The sequence below is a fragment of the Sus scrofa genome, chromosome 9 (genome assembly GCF_054392235.1).
Source record: "Sus scrofa isolate SSC_HxYL_T2T_F1_AM1 chromosome 9, Sscrofa_HxYL_maternal_Yorkshire_Landrace_v2.0, whole genome shotgun sequence".
Lineage (NCBI taxonomy): Eukaryota > Metazoa > Chordata > Mammalia > Artiodactyla > Suidae > Sus > Sus scrofa.
The window spans coordinates 29121484-29135951 of NC_139391.1; the positions used below are offsets into that span (position 1 = coordinate 29121484).

Consider the following 14468-nt stretch of genomic DNA (forward strand, 5'->3'; position numbering starts at 1 on the left):
AAAGATATATGCATTCTAATGTTCATTGCAACATTATGTACAATAGCCAAGATAAGGAAGCAACCTAATTGGCCATAGATGAATGAATAAAGTTGTGATATATATGTATATCACACACCTTCATTACCTGCCTGGGTAAGGTGAACCTTTGATTTGTTCTGAGAGGAAAGCTCCTATCTATAGAAATAAAAGTAATTAACCTGTATGCTACATGAAATAGATTAGAAAAAATATATCAAGCAGTGATATCTTATATTTTGTCCTACATTTTAAATCAAATTGTTATGTGAAAAAGGACACCATTAAAGAATTAATTGTGAAAGAGTTAGTGGTAAAAGTGTGTGTGTGTGTGTGTGTGTGTGTGTGCATAATAGGATGATACTCAGCTATAAAAAGTAATGAGAGTTCCTGTCATGGCTCAGCAGTTAAGGAATCTGACTAGCATCCATGAGGACGCAGGTTTAATCCCTGGCCTTGCTCAGTGGGTTAAGGATCTGGTGTTGCTGTGAGCTGTGGTGTAGGTGGCAGAGGTGACTCGGATCCTGCATTGCTATGGCTGTGGCGTGGCCAGAAGCTACAGCTCTGATTCCACCCCTAGCCTGGGAACCTCCGTATGCCATGGGTGCAGTCCTAAAAAGCAATAAATAAATAAATAAATAAATAGGAATGAAATCTTACCATTTATGGCAACATGGATGGATCTAGAAGGTATTATCCTAAGTAAAATAAGTCAGAGAAAAATAAGTGCCATATGATTTTACTTATATGTGGAAACTAAAAAAACAAAACAGACTCATAGATACAAAGAACAAACCCAGTGAGGAACAGTTATAAAATAAATAAGTCATGGGGATGTGTTGCATAGGATAGGGAATATAGCCAGGAATTTTGTAATAACTTTGTATGGCGACAAATGGTAACTAGATTTACCATGGTGAATATTATGTAATGAATACAAAATTCAAATCACACTTCGTTCAGCTAAAATTAATATAATATTTTAAGTCAATTATACTTTAATTTAAAAAACTTGCAGTCAACTTTCCCTGAATATATGCAGCATGGTATTCCAGATTGAAGGGTCTACTCACTGAGGCCCCAAAGAAATTAATAAGAACTGATGCAAAATGAGGCAGAATTTTTGAACTCTCAAAGACTTGTTTTGAGGGGACAGTCTATACCTACAGGAGGTATCTATTTGTTTTTCTTTCTATCTATCTATCCATCCATCTATTTTTCTTCCTATCTATTTATCTATCATTTACCTATCAATCCATCATCAAAAACCTCATCAAAGGATTGGGAATCATAATGACACAGAACTATTTCCCAACTTAAAATTTCACATGGAGACAAACCATTCCAGCGCAGTGTAGAATGAAGATATTTTCAGATACATGAAACTTGTAATTTTTACCTCCTAGGCACATTTTTGTGGAGTTTATGGAGATATGGTCCTCCAAAAAGAGAATGTAAATAAAGAAACAAAAATTATGTGAATCAACAGATAAAGATTACAGTATTTAAGAGGCTCAAAAGGAAGTATCAGGATGATGACTGTGTAGTCTAGCAAGTCTCCAGTAGAAAGGAAGACTGGAAGCATCTCCCAGGAAGATGGAACACTTTTAAGAAGGTTGCAGTTAAAGGTGGCAGAGTGTCTGTTGGGGAGGGGAATTCTATAATTTCTTGATCATCTGACCATATTCAGGGAATTTGGAGAAAGAAAAAATGCTGAGCAAACTAAGTATTAATATAAAAGTAGAAAATACTAGTGTAGTGCTAACTTGCACCAGGTAATTGCTGTGTTTTGTGTATATTAATTTGCTAAACATCACAACAACCTTATTAATTTAGCAATTTTATTATCGTCATTTTATAAATGAGCAAATTCTAGGGAAAGCAAATGTTGTAAAATAAAATATAATCATGAAACAATATCCTCAAAATCATAAAAATATACACATGAAATATTTTAAAAAATTATGAAGTTGCTAGTATGGAGTTAAGGGAAGTATTTCTGCATGAGGATAGGCCATGATGTTTAAGAATTGAAAAAATGATTTCTGATCTTCAAAGGAGGTCATTAGATAACGCCTTAAATTGTGAAATCAAGGGATAGCAGCACTTTAAGTAATAAATAGGTCCTCCTCTGGGACACAGGATAATTCTTTAACGGTGTCCTTTTTTACGTAAACATTTTGATTTAAAACATATGACAGAGTACATGGGCCCATCTTATATATCTCTGTTTGATTTATTACAGATGTAGAGAAGAGATATTTACATGTTTATAAGTGTCAAAATGTCCAGCCATCATCTCCTTCTATTTGTCTAAGAATCTTAGCATTGTGGTCTTTATTGTTAAAAGTACCATTCGTGGCTAATTTTGTATCTCCCTACCCTTATGAGAAAAAAGATAACAATATTGTTATTTCTCATGATATAATGTTTCTTCAGAACCTGTGTACTGAAACAATAGACAATAGAACTTGCTCTACAGTCCCCTAATTCCACTTATTTCATGATGGTTGCACTGTTACTTCTGTGAATGCTGGTTTCTAATGACTCTGAAAAGCTGCTGGTGTGTTACATTGCTAGTGATCACAGATGCATGTCTTATCTAGAGTACACAGGAACAAGTGAATGAAGATTAGTCTTCTGTTTTTGTTAAATTTATAATTCAGAATTTTATAGTGTAAATGTATAATATCACCCAACCATATCTTTTCTGGAATGCTTTAGATTCTACTGCCCACATTCCTAGGATGTGATCTCTTTTGATGTTGGTCACACCCCTACGTTATATCCAGCAACACAGCAGAAGTTAAATGAGGGGAGTTAAATGGAGGAAGAAGAGTAATCCCATTCATAGGAGGAGTATCTTGTCTCTTGTCGAGCACTGCTGAAGACTGTCCCTGAAGCATGATAGCTGCTCTGTCATTGCAGGCATTTAGAGAAAATGGATAAGAAGAGCCTACTAGTATTATGTAGGAACAGTCTTAAGAACCCTTGGAAATGGTACAACCAATTCCTCTAAGACTGACTGACCATGGTGTGCTGATGGCAAAGGAGCCCATAGGGTAGAGAAATCCTGCCACCACCGCCATAACCATATACCCCACATTTGGGTACAGTTGACCTGAAGTGGTAAGATGATTGGAACATGAATGTGTGAGAGCCACTTCACAGGCCTATATGTGAGGGTCTAGGCCAAGAGTCTGAACTTGTTCTATGTCTGACATAAACGAGAGTCACCCCAAATCAGCAAGTCAGCACCATCATGACAGTTTAATCTCATAAGATCCTGAGAAAGAAATATTTGCATTGCCCAATGGGAATGATCTGATGTTAGGCCATTTTCCTGGAACTAGATCCATGCTTGCCTGGTCTAAGAGTGGACTGATCTGAAACTTGTAGGTAAATATAAGAAGAAATAGTTAAAGAGTTGAAATCTTAAGCTGATTTATTCTTAGAGTAGGGCTAGGGAGGAAGAAAGGTCACTTTATTTTTAAGATTTTTTTTTTCAGCTCCAAACTCCTATATAAACCAAGCTTACAGGATGCTGAATATACTAAAAAATGTTAAGAGAAAAACCAGTTCAGATTTCCCGCTGTGGCTCAGTGGTTAACGAATCTGACTAGGAACCATGAGGTTGTGGGTTCAATCCCTGGCCTTGCTTAGTGGGTTAAGGATCCGGTGTTGCTGTGAGCTGTGGTGTAGGTCACAGACGAGGCTCAGATCCTGCATTGCTGTGGCTATGGCGTAGGCCGGTGGCTACAGCTCTGATTAGACCTGTAGCCTGGGAACCTCCATATGCTGTGGGTCTGGCCCTAGAAAAGACAAAAAGACAAAACAAAACAAAAAAAGAAAAAAGAAAAAGAAAAAAAGAGAAAGAAAAAGAAAGAAAAGCCAGTTGTTTTCAAGTTATCTTTATATTGGTACACTCAAATATGTTATAGTTGGTCTCTTAGAAGCCTGAAAGTTAATGGCCAAGAAAGTGAGGCTGTTGACCTAAACCAGTCAAATGAAATAAGGAGGAGAAACTTAGTATTATTCAGAGTAGGGAACTGTTAAGGACAGTATTGGGCCCAGACTGTGACTCCGTTTGCTCATCTGTGGTGCCCAGCCTTCCAGGCCCTGTCTTCCCTCAGGCACCTCCACTAGCTGTCACTTAAACATCATTAATGAGAATACTGATAACAACTTATGAAATGTTTCAGTCCCTTGAGTATTTTCATTCTAAAAAAGAATATCTTATTAGACCAAGCCATTTTAAACCCCAAAGAATTAGTATGAAAGAGAACTCATTTTGTCATTGGTGATAAGGATGATATTTTGAAGCCTTGTAAACTCTCCATTGACTCTCACGATTTGCTTTATACTTGCCTACATAATGTGACAATGACCCTAGCTATATACAACCTTGAAAAAAGGGTCAGCATTTTAAGGTAAAGAGCATGCCTTGCTGAGTAAAGCAGGATATTTTGATTTGCATTTACTTCTAAGAAGACAATAGTTCAGCTGAAGATGTGAGAAGTATTTTTGACTGCTCATATACTATCATTTATTTCACTATGCATATGCTATCATTTATTTCAAGGAACCATACTAGCCATCCCTTTCATGGTAAACTACACTGAATAAATCTGTTCAAAAATAGAGCATAATTTTTTGTCTGTGTCTAAGTAAAACTTAACTGTATAAGTAATATGTGAGTGCACACTCAGAGACACACAGTAGCATCTCATTAGCTTTGTAGCATTAGAGGCATTCTATGTTTGTGAATTGCGTGGAAATTAAAGTTTATTTCATATAAAAATGTGATGTTCCTATAAAGCTCTTTTCAAATTGTATCACCATCCTTTATCAAGATTTAACTTTTAAAAATATTTCAATGACAATTATTTTAATACATGAATTGACATAATGTGCTATAATCAATGCCTTCTTATGCTTGTCCACTTGCTAACACTGTAGGCTAAATGGTACCAGGTAAATTTTTTTAACTTTCTATTTTTCTTTTCTCTCACTAATAGCCTTTCCAGCTGCACTCTGCACTTCTATCAGTATGTTCTCTTTTAGCTACTATTTTTAAAAATTATTTTCTCCCATCAAGTATATAACAAATGCTCAATGGCTATTTTGATGAGTTAAAATACACTTTAATCTGCTCCTTGACAGTGCTATTGTAAAGAAATAATGAATTACTTTTACTGATCACACACCATTCATTTTTTTCTTCTATCATGCCAGCTTTTTAACTTTACTTAATTCAATCTATTTTCAAAATAATTCAGGCACTTAAGGTTAAAGAACTGGTAATAAAAACTCAGTTAGCTCTGGTCAGTGTGAGAATCCAAGTAATCACTGCTATTTGGCTCCTTTTTCTGCAAGTTGATGGAGTGCTGTCACACAAAGTACTGAATGTTGAGGAGGCTGACAGCATGTATAAGAAGATATGAAGCTATCGCTTCATAATCCTAAAGATGAGCCCTTGTCCTATAATTGCTATAACTCTGAACAACTTCTGGCTCACAAGGAGCATATGTGTGAAGCCATATCAGTTGGTAGTTAACATTGATCTTTTCATTTCCTTGTACTCTCATCACAGCCCCTCCTTTCAAAGTAAATTCTCTTTTGAATGCCTATTTTAATGGTTATTCCCCAACCCCTCAAGGTGCTAAGCAATTTCACTTAGAAATTAGAAAATTGGAGGGCAGATCATTTTAAAGATAGTTTATGACATGGCCTCATATCTTTAAAGGACCTTGAAAGCCTCATCTCCAAGCAATTAAGGCAGTCATGTTTGACTTTATGGTTACCCTAGGCATAGCTCTTTGATGGATTAAAAAGTGTTTTTATCAAATTGACATCTGCTGTTTCAGTGATGCAATATGGACATTTTAGGCTTGTATTCAAAACAGAAGTTGAATTGCAGTACATTGAAAACAAGAGCCAGGGACACTAATGGTCATATTAATGACTTTGAATAATTTCTATCTTTGCATCTAAAATAATAGCATTGAGAATATTTTCTTTGATAGCAAAATATTGTGTTACTGGTAGAAATGATGACATTGAGCTTAAATGACTATTTTAAAAAGCTTGGGAGTTCCAGTTGTGGCTCAGCTGTAATGAACCCAACTAGTATCCAGGAGGATGCAGGTTTGATCCTGGCCTTGCTCAGTGGGTTAAGGATCTGGCATTGCCATGAGCTGTGGTGTAGGTCACAGTCACGGCTGAGATTCCACATTGCTGTGGCTGTGGTGTAGGCTGGCAACTACAGCCTGGAAACTTCCATATGCAGCAATAAATAAATAAATAAATAAATAAATAAATCGCTAGTGATAGACCAAAGACTATGGAAGAGTTTCACTTCACAAGTCAGCTGGAGGAATTATTTGTAAAAAAAAATAATTATTTGTAATCCAATACAAATTATTTGTATTTGTAATGGATACTTCTTTATCTAGTTTTAAACTTTGAAAAAGAGACTCTATCCTATTTATATGTTATATCCAGAATCAGGCTAGTTCCAAACAATTACAGACTTAGTACTTATTTAACTGAACGAACATATTTCTCTGAATGCTAAACTAGTTGATAAAGATTCTTTTGATAAAGAGGAAAACAGTTGGTTCAGCTGAAATATTATTACATGATTTTTTTCTTAACTTCTGTTTCCTGAAGCAGTTTTGAGTCAACTGATATACACTATTTTACATGGTCATGTTATATGTATATTTGTGCTAATTTCTCCTGAGGGGTCATGTCTTTACACAAAACACAGAAATACAGAGCTTCATGCTAACTCATGAAAATTACATTTGAATCATTACGCTAACAAAAATTTGTGCCTAAATTGGAATTCAATCAGATTTTTTTTTCTGTCTAGAATTTGGAAAAGAGATCCAGAGAACGAGAAATAATTAATTGCAATTAAAACCAAATGAAAAGAGACACATGGAAAATGGACAAGGAGATGCTGAGTCCTGAAGTAAATTCCATCACAAATAGCCTAACAAGATAAGCTAGATTCTCAAGCCATCTTGGTATTCTGAACAAACTTCGAGGAAGCTCACAGTATTTATATGTCTCCAGAAAGCTTTCCAGGCTTTGGGGAGCTCAATTTAGCTACTGTTTCTGGGCTCCCTGTGAAATCTGATTGATTGTTTTTTCCATTTTTTTTGTGTGTGTGTGCAGAGAAGAAAATGATCAACATTCCTGCTTATATTTATTTTGAACTTTCTGTATTTTGGAGTACACTGAGGGTCTATTCCTTAGTTTCAGAAGAACAAAAGGAATATAATGCCTAAAGGAGATAATTTACCTTTTTCTGTTAATAGCTTTGTTGAGATATAATTCATATACCATAAAATTCACCTATTTAAAGAGAACAATTCAATGGTTTTTAGTAGAATCAGAAACATGCAACCATTGCCACAATCAATTTTAGAACATTTCATCATCCCCTAAGAAAACACCATACCTTTTAGCCATCATCTACCATTTCTCCCCATTCCCTATAGTCAGCTCTAGTCAACCACCAGTCTGCTCTCTGTATCTCTAGATTTGCCTATCCTGGGTATTTCATATTGAATTGAATTGAATCATATGATACATGGTCATTTTTACAGACTTCTTTCACTCATGATATTTTCATGAGTGTTGTGGCTTGTACCAGAACTTCATTCCTTTTATTTAAAAAATAATTTGTATCTTATATATAGGCTATATTTTGTTTATCTATTCATCAGTAAATAGCATTTAGATTGTTGCTACATTTTGGCTTTTTGTGAATGTTGCTATGAGCATTCAGTAGAAGTATTTGTGTAAATGAATATGTTTCTATTTCTCTTGGGAGTAGGATAACTATGTTTAAACTTTTGAGGAACTATCAGATCATTTACCAAAAAACCATTCATATTACCAGCATATGAGGGCTCTAATTTCTCTACATCCTTTTCTGTATTTGACATTACCTGTTTGTTTTTTTTTTTTTTTTTTTTTTTTTCTTTTTTAGGCTGCACCTGCAGCATATAGCATATAGCCACGGGTTGTATCGGAGCTACTGCTGCAGGCCTCTACTACAGCCACTGCAACACGGGCTCTGCGTCACATCTGCCACCTGTGCTATGGCTTGTGGCAACGCAATGTCCTTAACTCACTGAGTGAGGCCAGAGATTGAACCCACATCCTTACAGACACTATGTCGGGTTCTTAACCCACTGAGCCACTATGGGAACTCTGACATTACCTTTCATTTTAATTCTAGCCCTCCTATTGTGGATAATGAAGTAATATCTCATTGAGAATTTTTTTTTTCTTTTTAGGGTCACACTGGAGGCATGTGGAAGTTCCTCGGCTAGGGGTCGAATCAGAGCCATAGCCACAGCCCCGGGAGATCTGAGCTGTATCTGCAACCTACACATAGGCTCATGGCGATGCCAGATCCCTGACCCACTGAGCAAGGTCAGGGATCAAACCGCATCCTCATGAATACTAATGGGATTCCTCTCTGCTGCCCCAGGATGGGAACTCCCTCATTGAGAATCGTATTTGCAATTCCCTAATGGATAATATGGCTGACCATTTTTTCATATACTTATTGGCCATTTATATATATCTTTGACCATTTTCATTGGATAGTTTGTGACATTATTAAGTTGTATTCTTATGTATACTAGATACAAGCCTCATATAGATATAAATTTATAAATAAGTACATCCATTCTGTGGCCTGTCTTTTTACTTTCTTGAATAATGTCCTTTGGAGCACACATATTTTTTAATGTTGATGAAGTATAATTTGTATATTTTTCATTTGTTGCCTGTGCTTTTGATGTTAAAATTAAGAAACCAATTTCTTGTCCAAGGCCAGAAAAAAATCTTTTTTTTTTTCTTGAGTTTTATTGTGTTACCTCTTACATTTAGGATTTTGATCCATTGGGTTAATCTTTGCTCATGGTGTGACATGCAGATTCAGCTTCATTTTTTTGCATGTGAATAACAAATTTGACCAGCACTATTTGTTGGAAAGATTATTCTTATTCATTTGAGTTGTTTGGCACCCTTGCCAAAAATCAATCGACTGTTTGAAAGGGTTTATTTGGGACTCTCAAATCTGTTCCATTGAACCATAGGCCTATCCTTTGGCCAGTATCTCATGTGTTGATATATGTGAGCTATAGTTAGCTTTGTAAAGTTTGTTTGTTTGTTTGTTTCCTTTTCTGGCTGCACCTAGTTGGAAGTTTCCTAGGCCAGAGATATATAAGCCACAGAAACAATGCCACATCCTTAACCTGACGAACCATAGGGGGAACTCCTATAGGAAGTTTTTGAAATAAGGAGATGTGAATGCTATAGCCTTGTTCTTTCTCAAGATTATTTTGGAAATTCTGAGTCGTTTGACTTTCTATATGGATTTTAAGATCATCTTGTTAAGTCTACAAAATAGGAAACTGACATTTTGACAGATGTTACACTGAAGCTGGAAATAGATATGAGGACTATTACCATCTTAATATTATCATCCGATCTATGAACATGGAATGTGTTTCCATTATATTGTCATTAATTATATCAATTATTATTATTTTCAGAGTATTTGTCTTGAAATTATTTTATTAAATTTATTACTAAATATTTCATTATTATAGATTGAATGGTTTTCATAATTTCACATTTGAATTGTTCCCTGCTAGTATGTAGAAACATAAATTATTTTTTGTGGCAATCTAGCAGGATTCAACCTTGCTGAAATTGTTTACTGGCTTTCATAGTTTTGTGGTGGATTTTCTCAGTTTTTATTTGCAAAATCATGTCTTTTGGAAAAATAGTTTACTATTTCTATTTCAATCTGGATGACATTTATTAACCATTCTTGCTCTAATGCCTTTGCTAGAATGTTCAATATAATGGTGAATAGAAATGATGAAAGAGAACATCCTTGTTTTAGTCCTGATTTTAAGGGAAAAGCATGATTTTTTCTTTTTTCTTTTTTTTTTGCCATTAAGTATCATGCTATCTATTTTTTTTTTTTTTGTAAGTAGGTGACTTAATTTGGTTGAGGATAGTCCTCTGTATTTATAAGTGGTTGAGTATTTTCAACATGAAGCAATATTGGATTTTGTTAAATGCTTTATCTGTATCTATTGCAATAATTTAAAAATTATTTAGCCTATTGATATGTTGTTTTATATCAGTTGATTTTCAAATGTTAAACTAACACTTGCATTCCTGGCCAAAATTCCACTTGGTTGTGGTGCCTATTTTTTTAAATATTATGGAATTTGAAGTGCTTATTTTTGTTAAGGAATTTTGCTTCTATATTTAAAAGTTATATTAATCTGCAGTTTTCTTCTCTCATGATGTCTTAATTTGGTTTTGGATCAGAGTGATACTGACCTTGGAGAAAGAATTGAGAGGTGTTTCTTTCTCTTCTTTATTTTTCTAAGAGTGAAGAAATGGTATTAATTGTTTAAATGGTAGAATTATTTGGCAGAATACACAAATAAAGTAGTCTGAGCCTGGGCTTTGGCTTTCTTTGTGGGTAGTTTTTTCCCTAATTATTAATTCAATCCCTTTACGTGTTATAAGTCTATTTGTAATTTCTATTTCTCCGTGAGCCAGTGTTGGTAGTTTATGTATTTATGCAAATTTGTTATTTTTATCTATATTATCTAATTTATTGGCATAAAATTGTTAATAGTATTCTCTACAAATTCTTTTTTATTTTTGGAAGGTCAGTAGTAATACCCTCTGGTCCATTCCTGATTTTAGTATTTGAGTCTTTTCTTTTTCAGTCTAGCAAAAAATTTGTAAATTTAGTGTATCTTGAACCAATTCTTAGTTTTGTTTATATTCTCTTTCTGTTCTCTATTTTATTAATTTCTAATCTGATTTTTATTATTCACTTTCTTCTTCTTACTTTGAGTTGACTTTGTTCTTCTTGTCCAGTGTTTTAAGATGAAATGTTGAATTGTTTGATATGAGATTTTCTATTTTTAAATTTTAAGCATTTACAGCTATAATTTTCTAATTAGTGCTTTAGCTGCATCCAGTAAGCTTTGGTAAAATATGTTGTCATTAACTTGTCTCAAAGTATTTTCGGAGTTCCCGTCGTGGCTCAGTGGTTAACGAATCCGACTAGGAACCATGAGGTTGCGGGTTCGGTCCCTGCCCTTGCTCAGTGGGTTAACGATCCGGCATTGCTGTGGTGTAGGTTGCAGACGCGGCTCGGGTCCCGCGTTGCTGTGGCTCTGGCGTAGGCCGGTGGCTACAACTCCGATTCGACCCCTAGCCTGGGAACCTCCATATGCCGTGGGAGCGGCCCAAGAAATAGCAAAAAGACCAAAAAAAAAAAAAAAGTATTTTCTATTTTCCCTATAATTCCCTTTTTGACCCATTCATTATTTAGGAATATGATGTTCAATTTTCACATATTTGTAAATTTCCCAATTTCTTTCTGTTATTGACTCCTAATTTCCCTCAATTGTTTTTGGAAAATATGCTTTGTATAATTCAGTTATTTTAATATAGTATGATTTGTTTTATGGCTTAGCATATGCTCTTCTCTGGGAAATGTTCCATGTGTTCCTGAAAAGAATATGGACTATACTGTTGTTGGTGGAGTGTTCTCTAGATGTTTACCAGGTCTAGTTTGTTTATAATATTGTTCAAGTCTTCTATTTCCTTTTGATTCTTCCAAGTAGTAGCTATTGTTTTCTGTACATTTGTCACTGGTTGGAACATTTTAGGGAAATATATGTGCCCGGCCATGTGAGGCATCTGATGTTGTTCCTTGGAGGGTATATAGCCTTAAACATGTTCACAGTCACCCTGGGATGACAGTGGTCTCAGCAGGACTATCTTGTACTGTCATTGTCCATTATCATACCAGTTACTGACTGGATGCTCTATTGCTTTCAACAATTCCCTGGGGCATATATTTCTCCACAGTCTGATTCAGTTAAATCCAGGACTCTTGACTTGATTTGAGGCTAAGATCTGACATTTTTATGATCATAGAGGAGCATTTAACTGTCTCTTTCCCATCCTGTCTTTCATAAAGTAGTTATCATATATTAAAACTTGTTACTCTCATGAAGTTACCTCAATTTAACTGCTTATCATCAAAACCACAGTAGTTTTTGAGAGCATCCTTAGGCTTGAACTTCTCCCACACTGTTCCAAATAAAATAGATTTATTTTAGTAAAGCAAAAAGTTATATGTTTGACTATACTAATTTTTGAATAACTGGAATGGTTTTAACAGGTAACATAGAATATACACACAATATGAGACATATACATAAATGTATAATCTATCCTCACACAGCATTCATATACACACACAATGAGTTATTTTTATTCGGCTAATCACTTTTAGATTTTAAATTCAGAAAAGTGTATATTACACATATGTTATTAACCCTATATAAATAAGAAAGGGTGGGGGAAAAATGTAATTGTAATGTATACATGTAAGGATAACCTGACCCCCTTGCTGTACAGTGGGAAAATTTTTAAAATTATTTTAAAAAATGATATTAATTATAAAAATTACTCAATTTTTGAGTTCTTATCATGTGTAATTATTTTGCTAAACATTTTATAATAAGTATGCAATGATCATCTTAGTATCTATTCTAGATCTGACTATTTGATCTATATGAACTATCTAGCCTTAGGTCATAACAAAAACCAGGCCTAAAATTACCCTTCTGAACATCATACTTTCCTCAGTTTTTACTTCCACAAATTCAAGTTAGGTTCAATGATTTGCAACTGAGGTCAATAATAGATTAATATGTTTATGAAGTGTTCACAAATTATCTAGGCTTCAAACATTTCATTTTAATCCACAAATAAGTATAATCTGAACTATAATTTCTAAAAGGCATATAAAACCATTTTTTTCATATTTGGCCACTTCCTGTTCTTAATAATGTTTATATGTTTTACAGATCTCTCCTGCTTATCATTTATCACACTGGCTATTTAAGATGCTCTATTAATATATTCTAGCATTCCTAAGTGCAGATATCCTCAAGAGATTTCCTACTATTATTCTTCCCCTGTTAATCCAGCCTATCATCATAATTCAGGGTTGCAAACTAGTATAATGTACTTACTTCCTTTGCTTGCAGTCTTTGTCCAGAGTCTCATCTGTTTCTTCAAACTAAAGTGAAAGGAATTTCCTCTTTACTTCTAGTCTTAGACTTCGATCCTGTAAAATATTGTCAGATGCAATGTTACAAAAGTTCAAGAACTTTTTATAACATTATTCACAGTATTTCAGTTCTCCCAAGCCAGAATATCTCCATTTAAGAATGTCATTTTTTAAATTTTTATATAAACAAATGTCCTTTAAAATACTTGAGGAGGAGTATTGAGAATAATGGCAGCTCTCTGATTTTAAATTCCTTACAAATATCCATCCAAACCTGCAGGAAGAACAAATAAAAACACATGGACCACAATTTAGGTAGTTCTAGGAATCGAACCTTTAAATTACATGCAAGTTGGGAAATAAATACCTCTTTAAATTACCAATGGCATTTTTCACAGAACTAGAAGGAAAAAAAAACAAAAAGGAAATTTATAGGGAAACACAAAAGACCCAGAATAACCAAAGCAATCCTGAAAGAAAAACAAAGCCAGAGGCATCACACTTCCTGACTTCAGACTATACTATAAAACTGTAGTTATCAAAATGGTATGTTGCTGGTATGAAAATAGATACATAGGTCAATGAAATAGGATAGAAAAGCCAGAAATCAACCCACACACCTGTGGTCAGTTAATCTATGACAAGGGAGACAAGAATATGCAATGGAGAAAACACATTCTCTTCAATAAGTAGTGTGGATAAAACTGTACAGCTACATGTAAAATAATGAAATTAGAACATTCTCTAAGCCATACACAAAAATATACTCAAAATGGATCAAAGGCCTAAATGTAAGACCAGATACTATAAACCTCTTGGTGGAAAACATAGGCAGATCACTCTTTAATATAAATTACAACAGTATCTTTTTTGATAACCTCCTACTATAATGAAAATAAAAACAAAAATAACAAAGCAGGCCTAATTAAACCTAAAAGTGTTTGCACAGCAAAGGAAACCAAATGAAAAGACAACTCATAGAATGGGAGAAAATATTTGCAAATGAAACTACCTATAAGGGATTAATTTCCAACATCACTCTCAACCAAACTTCAAAGTGGAGATTCCATGAAAAAGAGTTATGGGCATTAAGAAATAAGAGGAAATGCATACATAATCAATGCTAGTAGAAGAAAATCAAATAGTAAGTATAAACTAATGAGTACAACTTATACATAGTAGGAAAGGGTTTAAAATTGAGGAAGAGTGGAAATATCATCTTTGAGAAAGTATGAGTTCTGGATTATAATCGAGTAATCAAAGACTATGAAATTAACCTTGGGGACAAAGCATT

The 14468-nt window shown here is 34.3% G+C and overlaps 2 long non-coding RNA genes across 4 annotated transcripts in view; one reads left to right on the forward strand and one right to left on the reverse strand.

Moving 5' to 3' along the window:
- Positions 1–14468, forward strand: part of LOC110255421 (uncharacterized) — a 1062594-nt gene that overhangs the window by 662636 nt on the left and 385490 nt on the right. The window lies entirely within an intron of this gene.
- The window catches only part of LOC110255422 (uncharacterized), a 56459-nt gene that overhangs the window by 37891 nt on the left and 4100 nt on the right, over positions 1–14468 (reverse strand). For all 3 annotated transcript variants that reach the window (XR_002335599.2, XR_014816724.1, XR_002335596.2), the window contains exon 2: positions 13137–13231. This is a non-coding gene — a long non-coding RNA (uncharacterized LOC110255422). The remainder of the gene's footprint in view (positions 1–13136; positions 13232–14468) is intronic.